Below are 25,873 nucleotides of genomic sequence, written 5' to 3' on the forward strand. Positions count from 1 at the left end.
ACCTATTTACTAATGTTTTTTTTTTTTGTAAGAAGACGTGGAGTCAATTACATTGTCATTGAGCAGAACTCAGCAGATCAAAAATTGCAACCCACCTGGTTGTAGTACCATATATGAACAAAAACACTTTGACAGGTATCAACTTGGACCATAGTGACATGGGCGTGAAACCGGAAGAGACTGACACTATCTCGAGGAAGAGAAAGACACAGAGAGATATGGACACTGTAATGCAGCAATATAGCTGCCCATGTCGTATGCAACACAACATTTTTGGTGGGCAGGGGCTTTGCATCTCATTCCCCTGCCCTACTGCACTCCCGCCCCACCCCAACAAAAGGGTTGGAGGGATACCACATATGGGGAAGAGTGCCTACGGCTACCACCCCTACATCTCTGGGTAGCAGATATCCCTTCTGGGGGTGTGGTGGGCAGTGTGGTGGGCACTTGTGGGGAGGGGAAAGAGGTCTTAAATACCTGGTGCCACCTGGCCCCCATACTCTATTGGGGGGCTTCACATGCAGCAGGCAGGCCAGCAAGCAACCCTGCAGGACAGTCAACCACCTGACCCCAGCCCTCACCCAACACCAGTGCTTAAATTGTAAAATATTAAGTGCCAGAGCTCTGACCAGGATGCCACTGAAATCCTGTAATGGTTGGATAAAGAAGCGGCTGGTTCTCAGTCGCAAAGGAAGCCCACCGCTACCAATGGGTCCTTGTGAGACGCTCTTCGAGGGTCGAACATTAAGGAAGGATTAGAACCGGCGTCATTGCAGGGTGATGCCCGCTCATCTCACGATGGCAGTTCGAGACTAAGCACTCACCTGGCAGCTTGGTGACCTCAAGCCCACTTGGGATTTATTAAAGTTGTACACTGAACAGCAGCGCGCTTACTACTACATCGCCCAGAAGGCCTTCTTGTTAGGCCACGCCCAAACGAACAGGCGATTACATAGACTGCACTTGCAGTAGCGCTGCTGCTTACAAACAACGAACGCCACTGAAGAAGAGAGCACAAGCTCTCGAAACGCGTTTGGCCTGAACATTGAAGTGACTACCTGTGCGGGTTTGCTGTTCCAATCCTGCCATTAAACAGCGTGTATAGAAAATCCTGTGGCTGACCTTTGAATGAGAAATCCTGTAATGGTTGGATAAAGAAGCTGCTGGTTCTCGGTCGCAAACGAAGCCCACCGCTACCAATGGGTCCTTGTGAGACGCTCTTCCAGGGTCGAACATTAAGGAAGGATTAGAACCGGCGTCATTGCAGGGTGATGCCCGCTCATCTCACAATGGCAGTTCGAGACTAAGCACTCACCTGGCAGCTTGGTGACCTCAAGCCCACTTGGGATTTATTAAAGTTGTACACTTACCAGCAGCGCGCTTACTACTACATCGCCCAGAAGGCCTTGCTGTTAGGCCACTCCCAAACGAACAGGCGATTACATAGACTGCACTTGCAATAGCGCTGCTGCTTACAAACAACGAACGCCACTGAAGAAGAGAGCACAAGCTCTCGAAACGCGTTTGGCCTGAACATTGAAGTGGCTCCCTGTCCGGGTTTGCTGTTCCAATACTGCCATTAAACAGCGTGTATAGAAAATCCTGTGGCTGACCTTTGAATGAGAGATCCTGTAATGGTTGGATATATATATATATATATATATATATATATATATATATATATATATATATATATATATATATATATATATATATATTACAGCAGACACCATGGGACAATGTGTTGGCGTTTACTCACTTTAGCCATCTGTTCTTTCACAAGACGCACATCTACGCAGAAAGCAGTTGCTATATATGCCAGAGACTACCTTGGCAATGTGTACTTGTGGAGCTCAAAAAAATATGTTTGCTTTTAGTCAGTAAATTTTCTTATATTGATGAGGGTCTGGCAGATTCTCCAAAAATAACATATTGCAGAAAACTGGACAAAACAAGACAAGAATCAGCAAAGTCAAAAGGCTGTCAATCGGCGCCAGACCTATTTACTAATGTTTTTTTTTTTGTAAGAAGACGTGGAGTCAATTACATTGTCATTGAGCAGAACTCAGCAGATCAACCCACCTGGTTGTAGGACCATATATGAACAAACACACTTTGACAGGTATCAACTTGGGCCATAGTGACATGGGCGTGAAACCGGAAGAGACTGACACTATCTCGAGGAAGAGAAAGACACAGGGAGATATGGACACTGTAATGCAGCAATATAGCTGCCCATGTCGTATGCAACAAAGCATTTTTGGTGGGCAGGGGCTTTGCATCTCATTCCCCTGCCCTACTGCACTCCCACCCTACCCCAACAAAAGGGTTGGAGGGATACCACATATGGGGAAGAGTGCCTACGGCTACCACCCCTACATCTCCGGGTAGCAGATATCACTTCTGGGGGTGTGGTGGGCAGTGTGGTGGGCACTTGTGGGGAGGGGAAAGAGGTCTTAAATACCTGGTGCCACCTGGCCCCCATACTCTATTGGGGGGCTTCACATGCAGCAGGCAGGCCAGCAAGCAACCCTGCAGGACAGTCAACCACCTGACCCCGGCCCTCACCCAACACCAGTGCTTAAATTGTAAAATATTAAGTGCCAGGGCTCTGACCAGGATGCCACTGCAGCTTACACCACCCATCGCCCTGCCGAAACAACTACTAACCATCTCTCGTGCATGTAAATGCACCAGTTCAGATTATTCCAGGTCCCCAAAGCTAAAGGAATGGCTGGGGAGGCAGGTAACAGCCATTTTAATGTATATTGTAGTCCTAAACAACCTTTGTTCTGCTCCTCTCTAAATAAGATGAGCAGTGCCACCATGTGGTGGACTGTTCCAAGTATGGTTCTGACAATTAGGTGCTGTTCACCGGAAACCAATTAAGTGCCGGTGCTGAGCACAGGAAAGCACTGGCTCAAATCAAGCACAACCCAACACTGCAGCTTTTACGAACACTCTATCAGACACTCCCAAAAAGGTAATACCCAATCATGCCACCCACCTATTCCCTCCAGTATCCAACCAAATCCCAGCCACAAACATTTCTGCAGCACTGGTTGCCTTAAAAGATGTTGTGGAAGCACAGGAAGGGGGGACAGCATCCATACCCAGCTCCTTCACTATTCCTAACCAGACACCGGGTCATATTGCCGTAGCGGGTAAGCCCAGTACCAAACCCTTGGTAATCATTGGACAGTTAGTATCAGTCCGCTGTTAGTTAGCTTAGCAGATACCTTTAGCGGCAAAGAAGGGTATTAGGTGGTGCAAATTCATTGGCATACTCACACTTCTGATGCATGGCAAGGACTACGCTGTCACAAGGCACATAGGTGAAAGGAGAAAAAGAAGAAGGACATGCGACAAGCCTGGCCGGACCAAACTATAGAACACTGGTTGGAAGCCTTGTCCATTTTGTCAGCCATAATTATGGAAAAATATCCAGAGCAAGGGCAGCCCTTATTCCAGTATTCCTGAACAATGCACAGTGAGGTCACCAAGACACTGGGTATCTGTTTGTTAATTTACGATAGGGAATTCCAAAAGAAGATGGCCAATGTGCTCTGACCTTGGGTCCGAAAGAGGTTCCGTTGCGGGTATGATGCATGCGAAAACTCATCCCACAGTAAAGATTTCTTCACCCAGAAGGAACACAGACAGGATCCCTTTAAACCCCATACACAGTTAATAAAGCACATTTTCAAACAGCCCTTTTGGAGGTCACTCACGGTGGACGGCGGAGCATAAAGGTTCCTGCTAAAAGGTCCGCACCTAGCCCATGCAGGCTCTTCAATGCGGGCTCTTGCTCATGGGGAAAAGTGTGCAAGTTTGGCCATAATTGGTCAAAGTGTGGGGCCCCTCACCCAGCCTCAGCATGCAAGGGAGCACCAAAAAGCCCACACAATCCAGCCAATAACTGATACAGTATCAGTAAGGCTGCCTACCGGTTGCCCCCACCATGACAGACTCATGTAACATGCTGACACTACTTTGCCTACATCCTTACTGGCTAAAGACCCTACTTCCATTAAACTTCAGGCCCTATTTCAGTGGTTAAGGCACTATCCTAACCCCAAAGAGCTGAATTTACTAGCAAGGGACTTCCTAGAAGGTTGCATGATCCCTTATACAGGCCCAAGGGTCAGCAGGTGTGCGAAGCACTTGAAAAATGCCATGGAACAACCTGAGGTTATAGATGAGATGTTACACAAACAGCTATGCTTGGGATGGGTGTATCACCATTAGGAATGTTTCCTAAGAAGGACCCTGGCAAATATTGCCTGATTATCCACCTGTTCTACCCCAAAGGCAATTCAGTCAACGACTGGCTAGACAGAAAGGTCTTCTCGGTTACATACAAATCATTTGACGAGGTGGTTGATATTGTGCGGCGGGCTGGTAAAGGGGCAATGCTGGCCAAGGTGGATGTTGAATTCGCTTTTTGAAAGTTTCCCATCCACCCTGACAACTTTCGCCTACTGGGTTTCCAGAAGGCTGTTAGATTATATTTTGACAAATGCATGCCCATACATTTTTCTGTCTCATGTGCCTACTGTGAAGTCTTCAGTACTTTCTTGAAGTGGTCAGTATCAAAGGCACACCCAAAAGGTTCCACAACCCACTACCTAGATGACTTCCTGTTTATAGGCAAGGCACGCACACGTGCTCACTCCTTCATGCATTCCAGAAGATAGCTGAAGAGCTGGCCTCCCACTTTCCCCGGAAAAGACCAAGGGCTGATGACGAGGCTGACCTTTTTAAGAATAGAATTGGGCACAGCTAGTGGCTTGCCTAAACTGCCAGAGTTAGGGTTTCCCTCTACTTTATTTCTTCCTAGGGGCCAGAGTTTGGGTCATTGGCCACTACTTTATCACAAGAGCGGAGAAAAGGGCAAAGACAAGGAGCTGGAACCATGGCTTCTCTGAAACCTTAAAAACGTAATAACGTGGCTGGGGTTCCTTGTCACGTGATGGGCAAACCTGTCGAACAATCTGAACCAGAGGCTATATGGTAAACCCAGCCACCCCCATATATTAGTGATCCATTTGAGTGGAAAAGACTTGATCACAATAGGTCTGCATTCCTTGGTTCAGGCTATGAAGAAGACCATGGGTACTATCAGTAGATTCATGGGATCTTGCAAGATAATGTGGTCTGAGATCATTCCTCATCGTTTATTGCAGGGGGGCCGGTCAGAAACTGCAATCGCGCTGCCGCAGACGAGTTAATTGTGCTACGTGGAGGTTTACATAGCAAAGAGGCTGAGGTTGTTTACGGCACAGCCTGATCAATCTGCATACTAAGGGCTATTTTGCAGATGATGGAGTCCACTTATCGCAGGTGGGCACGGATAGATTCCATTTGGACTTTGAAGAGGCATTGGGAGCAGCAGGTTGTAGGTAAATGAGGGCAGAGTAAATCGGTAAGGCAACTTTGGGGTCCCAGAGTCGACAGTGGCAGCCTCTGTGGCTTGGCGGAGTTATGAATTTTGGTGCAGAAAACAACCACGGAGGGAGCACAAAGAGAGTGCAGCTGTAAACCTGAGCAACGGGGGCTTGCCTTGTACTGCTCCACAACTGCACGTGCGTTCTGTTTCATGGACAATGGGGTCCACAGTTTGGGGAAACCTCAAAGGTATAGCGCCTGATGGTGTGCAGCCAAGGTGCTTACAGGCTAATCAGGTGGGCGGTCAGATTAAGTTGCATCTTCACTGGCTGCCCTTGTATCACCGGTCAGTTAACCCATTTTTGTCTTGCCTGTATATGCAATATAAACCTGCAGTAAAGTTCTCTCCAACACTAACCCGTGTGCCCTTGTTGTTTTTCTTCTGGCCTGAGCTCTATGGGTATATGCTTTTCAACCAGGGCAGCATGTGTTTGGTGGACCACGGGGTATCAGTGCTATAGAGCTGCCTGCATTGCAGGCAGCATGACATTTTTGGTGCTGCATCCCCTGCCCTACTTCACAACCCTCCTTGCATGACCGTCAGAGTTGGAATGAGAACCAGATTAGGGGGAGAGTGCCTACGGCTACCACCTCTACCCCTTCGGGTTACTGATGTCACTTCTGGGGTGTAGTGGGCACCTGGGGTTGGTAAAGGGGTCTTAAATGCCTGGTGCCACCTGATCCCGATTCTCTTTCGGTGGGCAACTTATGCAAACCCACCCTACCCTTAACCCCGGAGGTATTTAACAAGCATGGTTGTCTGTATATCTAGCAAATCTTTTTTCCACTGTTTTGTGTTGCAAGCAGAGTTACGGTGCGATATAAAAGATTTTGGTGCATAAAACAACCATGGAGGAACCCAAAGGGGCTGCTCCATGCCAGCTCCCTGGGAGTCTTTACGGTTGGATTCCGAGATGAAGGCTATGTCACCCTGTTAGTCCCACAGGCAGTTGTAAACCTCAGAAACTAAGGGCTTGCCTCCTATTGTTCTGCCACTGCGCATGAGTTCTGTTTCCTGCACTGTAAGGTCCACAGTTTTGGGAAACTCCAAATGGTGCAGCCATTGATGGTGTGTAGTCCAGTTGCTGATTGACTAATCAAGTTGGTGGTCATCATAGGTTGCATCTTCTCTGGCCGCCATTGGTTCACACGTAAGTTAACCCATTTTTGTCTTTCACGCAATGTTCAAGTTCAAGTTCAAGTTCAGTGATTTGTATAGCGCACTACTCACCCAGAGGGTCTCAAGGCGCTTGAGGGAGGGTGGGTACATTACTTATCGAATAGCCAGGTTTTTAGCTGCTTTCTGAAGGAGAGGTGGTTGTGTAAGGCGGAGGTGAGTGGGGAGAGAATTCCAGGTTTTGGCCGCTAAGTAGGAGAAAGATCTTCCTCCCATGGTGGATCTAATGATGCGTGGAATTGCGGCGAGGGCTTGATTGGATGAACGTAGTTGGCGGGTGGGGGTGTAGGAGGACAGCCGTTTGTTGAGGCATTCGGGTCCTAGGGCGTAGAGGGCCTTGTGTGCGTGGGCGAGGAGACGGAACGTTATTCTCTTGTTGACGGGAAGCCAGTGGAGATCTTTCAGGTGACGTAAATGTGAGCTTGACGGGGGATGTCCAGTACGAGTCTGGCTGAGGCGTTTTGGATGCGTTGGAGTTTTTTCTGTAGTTTGGTTGTGGTTCCGGCGTAAAGGGTGTTTCCATAATCTAGTCGGCTAGTGACTAGTGCGTTGGTGACTGTCTTTCTTGTTTCGGTGGGGATCCAGCTGAAGATTTTTTTAAGCATGCGTAGTATGTTGAAGCAGGATGATGAGACGGCGTTGACTTGTTTGGTCATCGAGAGGGAGGAGTCTAGGATGAAGCCCAGGTTACGTGCGTGATCTGTAGGTATGGGTGCTGTACCCAGAGCCGGTGGCCACCATGAGTCGCCCCATGCAGAGGGGGATGGTCCTAAGATGAGGACTTCCGTTTTGTCCGAGTTTAGTTTTAGACGGCTGTTCTTCATCCATTCGGCTACTTCTTTCATTCCTTCATGTAGATTGGTTTTGGCGGTGTTAGGGTCTGCAGCAACGTTCTCTCCAACACTAAGTGATGTTGCCTTGTCTTTTTTCTTATGGGATGCACTCTATGGGTACATGCATTTCAAACAGGGCAGCGTGTGTGTGGTGGGCTATGGGAAATTGGTGCTAACCAGGTACTGTGACAGAAAGCCACACACAGTGATACAGGGAACCATGTACCCTGGCACAGGAAGAGAAGGAATTCAGGGTATGGAGGCACAGATTCTATGACAGGAAGGCACATACACCGGGACAGGGTGACATAAACATTGGAACAAGGTAAGACAAAAAGTGGGACAGGAAGACGTGCAAACTGGAATTCCTATTGAAGGATGCAACAGTAATACTTCAACCTGGGACATGGAGACTGATCAGAAGACATGGAGGCCCAGCGCTATAACACTAGGAAAAGACACCCAAGCAGGAAATCAAAAAACCGTGACATGGAGGTACAGGGCCTTATGTCGGGTTGGGTGGTGTAGGACAACCACCAAAAGGTGGCAGATGTCCCATCCGCCATATCAAGAGCGCATTTATATCAGTAGGACTAAATTCAGCAGGTAGGACATCTCTATTGTGTCACTTCTTGGCAATGTCCAGATCTGCCAAACTCTACTTAAGGCCCATAGACACTCGAAGTGGGAGATACAGACACTGAGACAGAGAGACATGGGCGCACACTCAGACAGGAAAGATGGAAGACCTGAACTTCGTGAGAAGGAAACACCTATTCAAGAGCATTGACCAAGTACTCTTGGTCCCAGTGGGCTGTCTGTGCCTGAGGGCTAGACCCCCTTTTGAAGGTCACTATCTGAGACTGAGGACTTCTGCCCAAACACTGCCGTCAGTGTGGCTGACACTACCTGAAGGCCGATGCCGATGCCACTCAACCACTGAGGTTACGGCTGATCCCTGAGGGTTGATCCGCCTGTCCAGGTGTCAAGGTAGGTATGCAACTGGGGACTTGTGTTATGACACTTATGGATGTCACTGCCTGTGCGTGAGGTCTTATCTCACTACCCTAGTGTTCCTGTTGACATCTGAGGACACCTTTAGTGACAGTCAGTCTATCTAATCTTGCCCTCCTTGACTCTGCTGACCCAGCTCCACGGTCTGTGACTGAGGGTTCATCTTCTGCCCCCTGTCTCACAGATCTGTTGAGAGGCAACAGAATACAACACTGTCAACATTTGATGGACGCCTTTCACAGAGACGGCTTGTCCCATTGCCACCATTACCAACTGAAAGCTGCCCTACTGAGATATGACCTTCCCCATTCTCACAGTTGGAAGTCGTAGAGACAGACGGACCTAGTGTCAATGGTAACATGCCTCCTATGGCCTGTCCCAGACACCCTGTGTCACCCTTTAAATCGGAGGGCTGCCACTATTGACATCTGAGGGCTAATCCAGTGACATGCTGCCCTGGTGTCACTGTTAACATCTGAGAGATGCTCCACAGACAGCTTGTCCCAGGCCAGCATCGGTTTAAAAATCTGAGAGTTGCTCTACTGGGCGACGGCTTGTCCCAGTCACTGTTAACATTTGTTAGTTGTTCTACAAACAGGAAGCCTGTCTCAGTGCCGCTGCTAACATGTAATGGCAGCTCTACAGACATTCTCTCCCAGCTTCAGTGTTAACATCTGAGGTCTGCTCTACTGACAGACAGACAGGCAGCCTGTACCAGTGTCACTGTTAATATCCGAGGGTTGCTTCAGCGCGCCGTGCTGGGGCTGAGGCCTGCTCTCTCCCCTTGACTCCGCTGTCCTCGCGTCGACGCGCTTCCTGTTTCCCGCTCTCTCTCTAGAGCCGAGTTGGGCTGAGTGCATTTGACGTCTGATTGACTGACGGAGCGGCGTTTAGCTGCGCGGCCCTGGCAGCGCCGTTGTCGGCCGTGTCTGCGGTGTGCCTAACCTCCTGTCTCCGAGATCTTCCGAGCAGGCAGAAGTGACGCAAGGGAATGTATGCTCATCACTCGGTGAAAGTCAATGTGCCCCGGAGCCGAGAATCAGGCATCTCAATCGATCTCACGGCCTGATTACAACACTGACACGACAGAGGTGGGTGGATGTGAGTCGGTGGAGAGTTCGGAGGCACAGTGGGTGCCAGGGAGGAAGGCGGATGAAAGGATGAAAGAAGAAGAGAAATGGCGGAGATTAGGCAAGCTGGCCTACAGCAAATAATAGGCCGAATTTCCCTAACCTCTGGAAAGCTAGTAGCTATAGAGAATGTCAGTAATGTCAAGTGGATGACTGCCCTGTGATTCTATAATTTTAATCGATACATGCCTTTCAGCGGCACGTGTTTGAGAAATTCTGCCAATTGCGTGGTATTTGGGGTATCCACTGTGGGTCCAGGAGGGGCAGGATTTCCATCGAAAATATATTTACATACAGGGCTGGTTCTAGGATTTTTGGGGCCCTGAGCAAAGTGGAATGTGCGAGGCCCCTCTAATTTACATACGTGACACCTTCAGGGCTCCAGAAGCTGCTTTGCGCAGACATCTCCTGGGCCCCAACTCCCCTCTCTACAACCTACAAACATCTCTTCCACAGCTCATATCGGGCTGAAGGTGTGCGGATAACTTGGGGACTTGAGTGCAGACTGTTATGTGCTGACAATGTGTGTCCCGCTGTGTCTCTCAATGGGCAGTCAGGCAGCAGGCCTGATTGCAGGAAACACCTGCAATTAGGCACCTACAAGATGAAGTGTCCCCCTAGGCCTCCCCAAACCATCCCTGAGAGACCCAGGTGGGGGGGCCCTCTCCTGTAAGCCCAGATGCAAACAGACACCTTTCTTCAATGGGATCGGCAGGGCACAAGAGGTTTAGTAGTATGTTGCATTGGTGCAGACCCCATGCTGGTGGGCTAAGAGCGAGGCCCTAGGCAGCTGCCCATACTGCCTATGCCTAGCGCCGGCCCTGCTTACCTACAATGACTCTAAATAGAACATATAAAATATCTCAGACTACGGATCAGGCAGACAGCCTGGTCAGTGGGGACATCAATCCTCTCAGCCCCCCAGCCGCGTTCTCCAAACTGCTTTACCTTGCTCTCTTCGGCTCATGGGCACTCTGTAGGAGGCTGGGTTGGACACTTCCTCCAGAGATGTTGACAGATTATATCGAAACTTTGTTTTGACCCGATTTGGTCTTTTCAATCACTTTCAGCTTGGCTTCAGTGGCACAGTGAGCACATGACCTTTAAATCCGGAATAGATCCACCCCTCCTGGACCAATGTGTTATGCTATCGGTGCTTAATAGCGTGCTAATCACCCATGAGGGTATCAAGGCACTCTGTAGCAGGTGTTTGATGCCAGCTCGGAGGCCTTACTCAAAAAGCCAGGTCTTCAGCTTCTTGTGAAAGTCAAGAAGATGGGAGGAGGCACTGGTGTGTTGTGAAAGGTTGTTCCAGGCTTTGGGGGGTCAAGTACGAGAATGCACGGTCCCTGCTCTGCTTTTGTGTATGTGTGGGGTGTGTGCTAGTGAAAGACTGGTAGAGCGGAGGTGTCTGAAAGGTTGGTGCAAGTCAATGTGACTGGTTAGGTAGGCAGGGCCAATCTAGAGCTTTGTCGGTGTGGGTGAGGAATTTAAAGTTCGCACACTTGTGTGTCGGAAGCTGGTGGAGTGCTCTAACGTTTGGAGTGGTGTGGGCTCGGCATGGAAAGCCCCGGATTTAGCCCACTGGATTCTCATAGAGATGGTGCAGTAGGCAGCCGTTGTATAGCATGACTGCTACAAAACAGAATGGTGCATGATTTGATCGTGGCACGTACACAACTGAATGGGAGCCGTGTCTTCAATCTGCGGCTAGCTTGGGCTGTGTGCTTACTGATTTTGGGTGTCTGTAAAATGAGACAGAGTTTGCTCATTGCAGAGTGGTATCCACAGATCCGACCTCAGGCCCCACCAGAACTCTTTTTCACTATCGTGTTAGGAGTTGCCTCTGCTGAGCTGGGGTCTGTCCTATTTCTAACCCCTCCCAGCATTGCCAGATTATGAGCTTTACGGGCGATATCATGATTGGCTCTTCATTACACAGTATTACATGGGATAAAATGCAGGGGCCTCATTTATGAGGCCGTGCGTCACTTTTTGTGACGCACCAGCAGCGTAAAAAATGTGCCTTGTTGCACTATATTTACAAAGTGACGCATCTAGCTAGATGTGTCACTTTGTAAACTCCTGCGCTACATTATACCTGCGCCAGGTATAATGTATGCAGGGGGGGCGTTCTGACGCAAGAAAGGGTCATAGAAATGATGCAGTGAAATCTATAAGATTTAACTGCGCCACTTCTAGGACACAAAATGCGTCAATTTCTTACGCCTGCCTCACAGCAGACGTAAGACTGGCGCAGGCCCTTTCACATGGGGCTTGCCCCATGTGAAAGGACACATTGCTTGAGTTGCGTCACTTTTGTGACACACTCTAGCAATGCGTCACTTTTGCACCATACAGATAGGTCAGAAATACTGACGTATCTGTAACTCTTTGCACCATGATGCGTCATACTGTAAATATTACGCATCATTGGTGTTCCAAGGAGGGCGCAGTGAAAAGTGACGCATCGCTGTTTGAACGCAGCGATGCGTCACTTTTCATGAATGAGGCCCCAGGATTCTTGTTTGCACGGTTGACAAATCAGTCTCTAGGGCACGTGTCCTCCTTGCCAGGCTCTAACCTGCCACCCAATAACATTGTCCTATCCTTTGCACCCTCTGCACGACCAGTAACCTTGTGTTGTTAAGGCAAGTGCAAGGATGTCTGCAATACTGAGCACAGGGTAGCTGCGCCGCCATGTTCGCTCTCCATCCCTTTCTCATCATGGGGTCAGCTGTTGCCGCTTTGGATGGCATAGTGGCTCCCCTTTCTGAAGACGAGCTGGCTGGCCTTCTGGCACAGCCAGTCTCTCCTCTCTTGACCACTGGCATGTCCCACCCACGCTGTGGTGCACCGTGCTCTTCTGTTTGTAGCACTGGCTCTGCGGTGGAGGCTCGAGCCCATCACTCCTGGGTCTCCCGCGCTGTCCTCGCGGCTGCCGTCGCGGTCCCTGAAGCCCAGCGCGCCACTTACGCGTATTTATCAGGTTCGGCCCTTCATGGCGCGCTGCGCATTACTTCGCATCACGCAGGGCAGCTCAGCAGATGGGACTGTGCATTCATTAGATGCAAAGACTACGCCGTGCATAAATACAGAGCGCGGAGCGCCGGCCCTGGCCCTCCAGTGAAATATGTCAGGACTGGAACGACGGCCTTAAGCGCGCAAAAAAGGCCCCCGGTGTCTCAAATGGGTTTGAGTAGTTCACATTCACACCCACGAGGAAGCAAACGCAATGCGGTATCCACACCAGAACACGTCTGTGCAGAGCAGAGTATGTCTGCAAGGCGGAGGGGGTTAAAGCAATGACACGTTTCCATTGTGGGTGCCTTCTTGTTTCCTGCTCCTTTTTTTTTTAAATAACTAAACCAATAGTAATGGGCTATTTATCTTTATTAGTATAATTTTAAAAAGAGCTGATGAAAGCAGGGTCAAGCAGTGTGTGGCAGTGAATCTGTCTGATGTCCGGCGCAGGTGCACAGAGGCCCCCCGGTCATCAGACAGATTGTCCAGGACCCACGAAGTCCGAGCTCTGGGTTCTGTGGCCTCACGTGCCCAGGCGCCATCACATTTGTGACACGCAGCAGTGGCACCTGTAAGGGCAACCCCAAGCGCGTTAGTGTTCAGCCCCATAGTGCCCGGGTCTACATGTCTATCCCTTGGGATCTTATTTCCGCTATATAAAACTTTATAAATACATCAAATAAATAAACCGTCACTGTACTCTCTAATCTTATCACAGGTTGTTTTAGTGTTGGGAGCATCATTCACCCTACTCTAAACTGTGATTAGCTGGGGCAGGCAACGTGAGGTGAAAAAGCAAGAGGCTGAAAGCTGGAGCGAGCACTGTGCATCAGCATAGGGTATGCTCTGCTCATGTTTCGCTTTCGGTTTCTGACCTGAAGCAGCAGCTAAATCTAAATACAGAAGGAAAATGAAATAAAAATCTACCACACTTACTGGGCGATTTGAGAGTGTTTGTGTGAGCATGTGTGTAGGTATGCGTGAGGGTGCGTGTGTGACAGAGAGCAAGTGAGAGTGAGTGAGACTAACTAACGGAGTGAGAATGAGCTAGTCCCGAGGGAGTATTTTTGGGCAGATTTACAAGCCCCTTGTGCCGCTCTTACGCCGCCGTTGAGTCACTTTTGTGACGCAGCGGCGGCCCAAAACATGCGCCATGGTGCGGGGTATTTACAATGTGACGCATCTCCCAGATGTATCACGTTGTAAAGCCCTGCACCAGAAGAGGCCTACCATCGCAGGGGGAGGCGTTCCGGTGCAGGAACGCCTCCCAAAAGTGGCTGAGTGAAATCTACAAGATTTCACTTAGTCACTTTTGGGCCCATGCTGCGTCAAAACCCTGCGCCTGCTTGAAGCAGGCGTAAGGATTGACGTAGCATTTTGCACATTGGGCCCCTGTGATCATTGCTGGAGCTGCGTCGCACTTGCGGTGCAACTCCAGCAATGCACCGCTTTTACGGCACAGATGTGTGACACATCTGTGCTGTTTTTGCCCCATGGTGCGCCGCATTGTAAATGCGGCGCATCAAGGGTGGCAGAGCTGCGGCGCACAATTACTGGCGCATCCCTGCTGATCTGTAGGGATGCGCCAGTTGTTGTGAATCTGCCCCTTAGAGTTAGTGATAATGAGACAGTGAAAGTGAGAGTGCGCAACAGTGAGTGAGAGAGAGCCTGAGGAAGTGAGAGTAAGGGAGTGCGAGTGAGAATGAGAGACTGAGAATGAGTGAAAGAAAGTGGGAGAGGGTGAGGATGAGTGTAAGTGTGGCTCAGTGTGAGAGTGAGTCTGTGATGGGGCGAGAGTGAAAGTGAAGCAGGTTGAGTAAGATTCAGTGTGAGAGAAGTGTGGCTCAATGGTTAGAGCGGCAGACCCTGATGTAGAGGTCTAGCCCGGGACCAGGGTTCAATTCCACGCCTCGGCGGGGCTTGGGCTCAAAATTCCACGGACCTGATAATTCTCTCCTCGTCCCTATTCCAATCATGGAGTCCCACTCTGCAACTCTGGGCAATAGCTTGCTTAATCTCCACAACGGCCCCCAGAACGCTAAGGATGCCTGGCCTCCACCTTGGGGGTGCCCAGGAGTGGACGCCTCACAGGGAAAGCCAGGATGGGTTCCAGAGCGGTATTCCTACAAGCGCCTTGAGACCCTTGCGGGTGAGTAGTGCGCTATACAAGTATCAAATTACATTACATTTACAAGTAAAAATGTGTGAAAGGAGAGTGAGAATGAGTGGATGAGTGTGTGTGAGTTTGTGTTTGATTGAAGGTAATTCTTGACTTATGAGACACCCATGGCAAAATGCTGGCACTAGCATATTAGAGGTAATTCTTGGCCTCTATGGAACTCAAGGCACAATATTGTGATTGGCATTATACATTTAATTCTGAACATAAAGGGCAATCATCGCAAAATCGTGCTGCCAGTAGACTAAATTTTTGTCCTGGCACACTAGAGGGAATTCGTACCATATGGTACACCAGGAGTGGCCTGTGCAGATAAGAGTGGTGGGGGGCACTCGACAGACAACGAGGAGGAAAAATTCATTATGTATTTAATTTTCCCTCATCATCGTAGTCTGTTGAGTCCCCCCACCCCGCCCACCACCCCACCACTCTTACCTACAGGGGACACTCCTGTAGGACACTCATGGTGAAATATAAGAACTGGCACATTAGGGGTAATTCTTGGCATCGAGGCATTCATGGCAAACTGCTGGTGCTTGCGCCCTAGAGGTAATTCCAGGGGCATGGGACACCTGTGGTAAAATGCTGGGGCTGACATACTTAAGGTCATTCTTGGCATAAAGAAAGACAATCATGGTAGTTCAGATTAGTGAGGGTCAGGCAACATTGAAAAAATTGCTGGACCTGATATACTAGAGGTAATTTTTGGCATAAAGGTCACCCATGATATACGGACGGCATAAGTTCTAAAATTCTAGGACTGGTCTAATGTATATGAATCTTTGCATAAGGCGCCCAAAAAGGCAGTCATGACAAAATGCTGGCACTGACACAATGGAGTTAATTAATGATACATGGAGGGACTCACATTGCACATCTTGAATAAAATAGGGTCAACTCCTTTGAAGCGTCAGGCTTCGTTGACCTGACACACCTTTCAGAGTCTATGCTTTTTAAGTAAATGTATCTAAAACTATGCTTTAATATGCACTTTTTGGCCTCATTGTTTTCAAACTTTTCTCAGAGAGAGAACCCCCAAAACCCTCCAAGAAGTATGGTTTGTTCACTTTGCTTGTTGGAAATCAGGCCAATTATCATGTTCCACAACTTTCAAAGAATGACAGCCGTCAATGTTTTTTTTATAAACAAATTTGATTGCTTTTAATGACAAAAACTATCATGTAAATCCTCGGGCAACCTCTCTTTTTACTTACAAGTACAATATTTCATGATTGAGGGATATCAAAACACGTGGTTATTATAAAAATTGCAAAATTATTTTCTTTTCAATTTTCAAGTATTATACACATGTATAAAAAATAAATTTTTTAAATAGAAAAATACAACTCTAAAACACACCAATGCAATCATCCACATCGGTCATAACCCATACACAATCATAAATATCATTAAATGGACACATGATTGAGTTCCAAAATATTCAGATCCAAATCTAAAAGATGGCCCTTCAAAACGAGTTTATCTTATATAGATCAGGATATATTACATGACAGAATTTCCAATGGCCTAGTATCACTGACAATTGATTTTTATTTTTTATTTTAATTTTGAGGGTGTTATATTGCGCGAACAAGACCCTTGTGAGTATCAGATCGCTTTACAAGGTAAATATCGAGGCACATGGGCATAGAGTAAAAAACATAAAGTTCCATACAAATCAAGAATCACGTAATCACAATAACCCTAGCAAGGTAAGTATTGAGGACACATCGGCATCAAGTAAAAACCATAGAGTTCCATACAAATCAAGAGTCACGTAAATGCATTCACCCTAGCTCAGGTGAATTTAGCCATGAGAAGAGCGTTCACTTCCTTTTTGAAGGACGAAGTAGAGGGATTCAGTCTAGTTTCAGGGGGCAGAGCGTTCCAGATCCTGGGAGCCATACCAGAGAAGGTTTGGTTGTATATTTTCTTTTTGCTGAATCTTTGTGGATTCAGTAAAAGTTTACTGGCACTTCTGGACGCTCTGTTACCACAAGACAGCACCAATGAATGAATATAAATCAACTGAAGGGAAATGGTACACTCACAAGATCTCTCTTATTGCTTTTCCGCTCACAGGACTTCATCAGGAGAGCTATATTTCTTAGGTTTGGATAATACTTACTTCCTGCTTGTAGGTGTTTATGGATCACATAGTTATGCAGCAAGATTGAAAAAAATTAAAGTCTTTCCTCAAATGGTAGTATAGAGTTTGTTCCTGTGACAAATCATTGAAAAACACGCTTGACCCAGGGATTAAATAGCACGCATAACTCGAAAGAGGTTACAATTCAAGCAAACGATTCCTGGTGTCTATGTGCAATAATATAGTAATGACCCAATGTTTGTGAAGTATTTTTAGATGAGTTTCGACCCTTAAACAGGGGCTTAAGTACTTATGTCCGCCTCAAGTGGGCTTAAATCCAGCACTTCCTGCAAACAAGCGCCGAGGTGCCTCAGGGCGTGACATAGCTGTAAATATTTGTGAAACTCAGTGTGGGAAAGAATAAATTGAACCTGGAGGTCTGCGAAGGAGTACATGGTAGAACCTGGCCCCACGTCCCCAAACACTTTAATTGCTGTAGAGTCCCAACAGTGAAATCTCACCAGACGTGACACTTGTTCCAACCAGTGCCCTCTCCAAAGCGGAGTCTGCAAAGTCAGAGGTCTGTCCCAGCCCATAAATAGTGTTCCTACCCTCCACACTAAGAAGACTACTCTTGTGACCTCAGGGAGGGCTAGAGGAATTCGACAGCCATACAAGTGGTGCATGACCCCATCAAAACTAAGACCAGAGAGTTCCAGCTAGTACAGTGGGCCATCCCAGCCACCAATCAGCTAGTCATTTATGATCAATAGTTGGGATGCCTAGTAGTACAAACGAATATCCACCACTTGAATGTCACCATCATACACCGAACGGCAACTGCCAGCCTGACCAATGTACGGGGGTCAACCTCTCCACAGAAAGGACTAGAGCAATGCTGCTACTTCACTAAACCATGCATTGGGAACGTGGAGCGGAAAGGTTTGCAAAATATAAAGAAAAAGGGGTAAAATCATCATTTTAATCAACACAATCCCACCCAGGACATCAAGTGCGAGGTTTTACGATGCTGCTAGACTGGTTTTAGCTTCCTTTAAGAAAGGATTAATGTTAAGCATATGCGTGAGGTCTGTCAATGTTGAAATGTGAACACCCAAATATTTTAAACTAAGGTGATGGATAGGAATGTCAGACTCCCAGTCAACCAATGCACTAGCCCCTTGCAGAAGGATAAGTAAGGACTTTTTCTTTCTTTTTTTTTTTTGTTATTGAAAATATTTATTGTGCTACTGATCACAATCCAATAAATTTAAGATCTTAGCCTCTCCTTTTTGCCTTTGTACAGGGCTAACAGGGAAACGTTGGCTACTTTAACAACCTTGAAACGGACTCCAGGGATATCACCAACAGCATGACCAGCACGGACCTCTGGGTGAATAAGAAAAAGTAAGGACGTTTTCTTATTCACCCAGAGGTCCGAAGCCTCCTCAAAGAGATGAGGAGTTCAAGGGCCCGAAGATCAGAACCAGTCAGATTCAGAAGGAATAGTAGGACATTATCTGCATATAATGCATTCCTACCCGCGAAGGCCCCACTCCATCTCCAGCCCGTATCTGTGTATCACAATGGATTAAAAAAGCCAAGGGCGAGGGAGGGAGACGGGGGACACCCCAGCTGGTACCCCGTCCAATTGAGAAATCGCAAGACAATACTCCATTGACCATGACCCGGGCTGTCTAGTGGGAATACAGCAGCCCCACCATCTCCCAAAAACAAGAACCAAAACCCATCTGGCTCAGCACCAATCAGAAGTAGTCCCAGTCAACGGTATCAAATGCTTTTTTAAAGACGACATGCAGCAAAACTGCTGCCTCTGCTACATGGGCCAAATACAATGCCTAGTGCTACAGTGAAAAATGTGATAAAGTAAATAGGTATAAATAAAAATACCAGGTCAAACTCATACACTGCGGTTGTCCCTTCCATATAAATAATTTTGGTTAAGCATGTCGGGTCTAGGCACTTTTTTGTGATTTAAGGTTTAATAGGGTCCAGCCTACCCCGTACCCCACCAGGACCTAACTCCTTAGTCTTATAAAATATATTGCTACAGCCTGGCATGAATCCACATTGAAGGATGAGGATGGTGGAGAGTAGAGTAACTACTTTGGTCTTCAAGTCAGATGGGTCATCTTCGAGAGTGGATACTCGACCTCTGTCACTCACCCAGCCATGTTGCGCAGATCTTGTTGCAGCAGGGCCATGTCAAACACGACCTCCCCCATTCAGGATTCAAGAGCTTCTTGCAACGCCTGAATTATCTGTAATACTTGGTGTGTGTCTGGGAATGTCTGGGGCACAGGAGGGGAGTCACTGCCTGCAAACCGTTAGAGTTTGATGTAGTGTATTTTTCCATTTTCGATTTGGAGCCCGGTAAATGGAGTTTGTCCTTCCCCATCGCTACGCCTTAGGATAACGTCCAGATCCGACAGCCCTCCGGCTGCCAACCACCACTATATAGTTGGTTTCACATGTCTGAGGGTAGGCCTTCCCCAGTTTTAAGGTTGCGGCATCAGAAATACCCTCTACCTGCTTACCTCATTGGCCCCAAAGCAATACGGGCAGCTGGAGCAAGGTATAGCAGGCAGTTTATAGTCACGGACTCCAAAGAAAAACTGGATGCCTCACAGGGGCAGACAGTGATCCTCCACAGATTATAGCCCACCAGGGAGGGGGGAGAGAAAACCCTCCAACGCAAATCCAGGGCCTGGGCCAAAACCAGCCTTCAAGGGTGGGGGGGGGGGGTCAATCACAGCTATCACCTATGTCAGCCAGGGGGGCCCTCAAATGTTAAGGGTGGATTGGGCCTCCTCACTCCCAGACATAAAACAAGTCCATTGGGGGGGAGGAGGGCAGGCATCAACCATCCCCTACAAGGAGCCATGCCCCTCACTATCAGGCTGGCCCATTGTTCTCCAATTAAGATGGTCCAGAATGTCAGTGGGGGCCTGGAGGAGGGCAGCCCAGTCTTAATGGCAGGCACCCTTGCAGCGCTAAAGGTGAAAGCACCGACCGGGGGCCACCAGAGGGAGGTTGCGTTCAACCAGCTGCAGTTCCGACCTCCAATTGACTATGGCTCCTCAGTTTTTCAGACAGTTGCAAGGTCTGGATGAGAAGGAGAAGTGCTGAAGCATAGGAACGGGCCCTCCTCATTCCACCCAGATCCCCGCTGCAGCCACCGATCTCCCCTCCAGCCGCTGCGACTTCTAGCCAAACCGCTGGATTGGACTTGAACCACAACGGGAAGGTGTCATCAGGCAACTCCAGCGCCCATCGCTATTTAACAGATATTCGCCACAGCCCTTTCACAATACTCTCCGGGCCCAACACTGCAAGGAACTCAGCAGCAGACCTAGTTGCCGGGTCCACAAACCGCCACCATCTTAACAGCAGGCATGCAGCAACACCCTCTCAGCAATTGCTCTTTCGGCGACCCAACCAGGAATATCATGCCCCAGGGCAGCTGCCAAACAGCTCAGTCTTGTGCAGGTAGGAGTGGTGAGGCAGTGGGACCAGGTTGCGAGGGGATTCGACGGACGTCCACGAGGTAAAATTAAATAAATAATTAACCCTGGTGAAATGTGTGGTCAACAACAGAGTCAAACCATGGCCATCGATGGGTGAAAATTGATATAGAATTGTATCGAAAATGTGGGTATGTTTTGCATACATACAATGGGGTATGAGACTGATTAGCAAACTGGTTAACTTGGACATTGCCCAGTTTGCCTGGATAGCTTAAAGTCGAACAGACTGGTTCAGGGATGACTGGCCTGCGACTGACTCAGGCTCAGACCTGCTGGTCTTTCAGAGCTTTAGGTGCCGTAGCATGTTTCTGGTTTCCCAAGAGACGAGTCTGCCTTGGGGTGCTGTAAATGACCGTCTCCTGTTTCCCTTTATGAATCCCGTGCTATGCTTTGGTTGTGTTTAAACAAAATAGGCTAAGCCAACTAGACTGGCTTGCATTTTGAGTTCTGGCTAAAACATTAAAAAAGGCCTTCTGCAGTGAAATAATAATTACTTTCTGTATACAGTGCATTTATGGGATGAATAGTCTAATATCTGATTATCTGATGATTTCTGTGTACTTTTGAGACACAACAAAGTCCATCTTTCCATGCCTTGCCAGCATTCCATAGGGGGCTGAATGATGCACCAAACAGCAGAAGCAAAAGGATGAGAGATTCACAGCCAACAACCACTTTATGAATTGGAAACAATATGTTTTGCAGATAGCTTCACTGTCAAGGTAGACCTAAATATGATGTAAATATCAGTAGAAAATGTACATTCCCCAAGAAGTCCATGCACCAGACTCACGTTTGTAGATTTTAGGCCAGAATCAAGGCTCAGTGAATACTAATGGAACGCGGATACCTTATTTTATGCAGCAGAGGTTCATATTGTGCATGTTCTGTCATTGTATGGCTGTGCAACACTTTCAGATTTCGGTACTTTCATGACCAGATCTCTCTATGTGTGGGTTACAGACTGGAGTCTGTGTTCTGGTTGCTTGAGCTGGATTGTTTTATAGTATAGATTTGGTTCCCATGCCGCTTTCGTGTGTAAGATTTGCTTGTATGGGTGTTACAGTGGCTATTGGTGTTTGTAATGTCAGCCCTTAGTTCTTCATCAATTCTGGTATGTAACATCATGGAAGATAGATGCATTTCCCAGCTATAAGTGTATGCCTGGAGTAGTGGAGAGTATGGTGTCTCGTTTAAAGTATTCCCTTACTGGGCTAACTCTGGGGTGTTGGGTTTAGTGTGTCACATGTTGGTATGGGGTGGTGTATTTTGTTGTGGCGAGTCGGGTACTCTCATGAGACAATCAGTTCCAAGCATGCGGCATGCCTCTGAGCTGTGTTGAACATATGTGCTTTGAGCTATCTAATGTGGTCTGTTGGTGGTTGTGATTCATTGTCTATTATGGTTACTTCTTTTGTGAATTCATTAGTGCACTACTACAGTGGTTCTTAACCTGTGGTACAGGAACCCCTGGTGGTCTGTACGGCCTACTCATTGGGTCTGAGACTGCTTAGAAAATTAAATTATGTTAGCTGATTATTAAAGTGTATATAAATAAAAAAGCAAAATGCAAAAAAGAACATTTTTAAACATTCTGTAAATGAGTTTGAATTTGAAATTGGAGGCTAAAAATTATGTTAGTATCCTTTGATTGGTTTGTGGGAGCAGTGCATCAAAAAGAATATAGTACTTGTAATGAGTTGCTTCAATTGAATTTAGAAAAGCTCCAACTAACCCATTAAAATCAAAATCTTTTTAAAAAATATTTGTGGATATATTATCATTTGTGTATTTATTTGAGGAATGCTTGTGTTTGTAGTTTTAGTGCAATTTTTTTGCAGTTCATATAGTCAAAAAATGCTTAGGCCAGTGACTCCAGCTTCCAGAATTTACTCATTGGGGTCTCCGGACTCCAATGATGATTTATTGGGATTCCCCAGGTTCCAGTAATGATTAAGGGCCAGATTAGGATGAGGGTGAGACCGCCATGGACAGCCTGTCGGTGGTGGTCTCACTGCTATCCTAAGCATGTTTTCCATCTGCCACATTGGGTTGGTCGGCAGAGGAGTGGCAGTTGGAAAGACCGACCACCACGGATCTGAGGGGCTCAAGGAGCCTGTCAGATCGTCGTAGGGCACTCTGATCCCTACAATGGTGGCGGTGCCTGCCAGGCACCGACATAGGGATTATGATGTCCCTCCCCGCCTGCCATTTCATGGTGGGTTATCCTCCATGAAAAGGCTGACGGAAAGGCACTTTGGGGGCCCCTAGCAGACTCCCTTTTCCCCCTAGCCCTCAGTGCTGGGTTTTAGGGGCATCAATGGTACCCCCCTACATATCCCTGCACCACATAGTGCACAAATATGCACAATGTTCGTTTTTCTGACTACGCATGTGCTGCAGCAAGCAGAACACACCGCAATACAAAAACTACACTTTGTGTCTGCCTTGGAGGCAGTTGCATTGTAATTCGGGCCGCGGGACTGCCGACAGCTTGTCGGGCGGTCCCATCACCAATACGATGGCGGTCGGACAGAAGTCCGACCGCCATCATAATCAGCCCCTAAGTGAGGGTCCACAGAAGTCAAAGGGTTAATTAAGAACCACTGCTCTACTATATTGCAAATTCTCACTGAAAATCATACATTTTGCTTATTTCTATAGGCTCACTACTTCAAATGGATGCTGTGCAGCTTGTCTTTAAGGGTCACCATGTATGACAGGAGGACTCAATAAGGGGAGGGGCCACCTCGAATTTCATGCACTGCTCTTTATACATAGCTAGGAGAGTGAATAAGAATCATCTACAGCGCCTTCCTCTGAATTATTCATTCATCACTCATGGTGATCCCGGCTGACAGATAGCAAGATTGGAGTCCAGACCTGCAAATCCAGACAGCCCTCCCCCACATACATCTCAACCATGCCTTCCTCTATCATTCTCCTGCGTCATGGGTATTTTAAGCAAGTGCAAACCACACTTTTTTTGCAAGCATTGTGAGACAATTTCAGTTTTGTGAATCAGGCACTATTTAGGGACAATATATAAACCCAAAACAGATATTGTCAATGGATGGAGAGCCGAAGAATAAGTATCCAGTCAAAATATCTAAATTTACAATTCATTTTTATTACTAAGCATATCAAATCAAAAGGATAAAAGCTACATAATAAACAAAAATAAATTACATACACACGAGAATTAAGTAGCTAAAAATGCCCAGAAAGAAAAGACTGCAATCTTTTTTCACAATCCAATATCAGAACAAAGAATGTCCCTTTCATCAGAGGTTGATGACCAGTTGATGATGTGAGGATGCTGACTGATGTTCTCCAGTCAGTTCTTTTAACACTTAAAGCTGCTGCTATACAAAATAATCATTCAGATCATATTGATAGGTCAGAGAGAGGAACAACCAACTTTGAAATAAAAAGAAAAACATCCTTGTTTTTAAAGGGGAATAAATCACCATATGGATCACCTTGATGAGTAAAAAGAACAGCAATGACCAGGCAGGCCATCAATCAGTAATAGAGGGGCATTTTTGACTGGTATCGGATTGTGAAAACAGAATGCAGTTTTTGTCAGTCCGGAAATTCTTAGCTACTAAATTCTCCGTGTGTATCTAAAGTATTGTTATTTATTATATGGCTATTAACGTTTAGAAATGATATAGTGAGCTATAAAAATGAAATTTAATGTTAGCTATTTTGATTGGATGCTCATTATTCGACTCTCCACAAATCGCCAATACCGGTTTTTTTCTGGGGCTAAAGTGTAAATACTTACTATCACATTTGTCCTTGTTGCCAATTTTTGGGGCAGAATTAAAAAAATAAATTATAAGGTGACTGTTAGACTCTCCTCTTCATCACAGAGTAGTTTTTTTTCCATTTCCAGCTCTCATTATGAGCCTTTCTGATTAATAAAACCGGTGTTGGCCTCATTTTTAAAACACATTTGACTCCACTAAGGTAAACCAGCTGCATAATTTGCTCACACAGCTGAAGATATTTTGGTAATGAAATTGGCATAAAATGTCAACAATTTCACAACAGTCAATACAATTTTCTGTCCGGGAAACGAAAAATGCACGTTCTGCACGCGGGCTTCGAATTTGCTGGAGTCTGGGATGCAGCTACAAGCATCTAATTTCTAATCTACGCTGCTGACGTAACTACTCCTGCCGAATACATAAAAACTGTAACTTGGCTGGTCTGGAAATTGAAGGAACTGTTAAAGACTCGTGTGTAATCACTCATGCATGTCAGATACAGTCTCATTTTTTCACACACACACTCAAACACACCCTGTCGCACATTTAAATTCCCTTCCATACTCTTTCACACACATTCTGTCACTTTCACACGCAATTCTCACACCCATACATTACTGCTTGTCATTCTGTCATATTCTCGTGCACTTTTTTTGTTTTACTTTGTCTCACTTTTTTTCACACACACACACCTTTTTTACACACTCACTCACCCATATTTCCCTTACTGCAGTCCTTCTTGACAAGTGTAAAGCCCTGGAGCTGGGAACACATCCTTCATGGCATTTTGCAGGGTTCTCTCACTAGGGGCCAGATGTAGGTGGCCATTTACCGGCCGGTAACGGCCGATTTCGGCCGTTACCGACCGGTAAATGGGTGTTTGGGATGTAGGGGGCCAATTTTAACGATTCTGTAAATTTACAGAATCGGTAAAATACCGAATCGGTATTTTTACCGATTCAGTAACTTCTATATGTAGGAGGGACTCTTCTGAGTCCCAAAGGCCTTTCAGATTCGGTATTTTACCACCCAATCCAATTGTGCATGCACATGTGTGCATGCACACCTATGCCATGTGACAGACAAACATGCCCTTAGGGCATGTCTGTATGCCACATGGCACACATGCCTGTATTTGGGGTGCTAGAGGGTTCCAAAGTGACACCCCCTGCACCCTTGCTGGAATCGGTATTTACCGAATCGGTAAATGCCGATTCGGTAATGCCCATTGATTCCTATGGGCTTCAATGCCCATAGGAATCAATGGGCATTACCGAATCGGTATTCACAGAATCGGTAAATACCAAATCTTAACGATTCAATATTTACCGATTCTGTAACACCTACATCCCCCCCTCTATTTTACCACTTCTTAAATACCGAATCGGTAAAATTTGGTATTTAAGAAGTGGTAAAATAAAATTACCTACATCTAGGCCTAGAAGATTAAGTGGCTCCAAGAACAATCTTCTCTGGTCAACTCAACGCTGGCGAGTGTTCCCCATCTCTGTATCCTGGCACGTTCTATTACAGTGTGGGAACCACCGTTTCCTACAGTAGCTGCTCGGGTTCCTGATTTCATATTTAGATTCTTATCTTGTCAACGTGGTTACTGTGAGGTTCTGTGCTAAGGAGAGATCTCTATCTCTCTTTCT

Source organism: Lissotriton vulgaris, chromosome 1_1 (assembly GCF_964263255.1).
Source record: "Lissotriton vulgaris chromosome 1_1, aLisVul1.2, whole genome shotgun sequence".
Classification (NCBI taxonomy): domain Eukaryota; kingdom Metazoa; phylum Chordata; class Amphibia; order Caudata; family Salamandridae; genus Lissotriton; species Lissotriton vulgaris.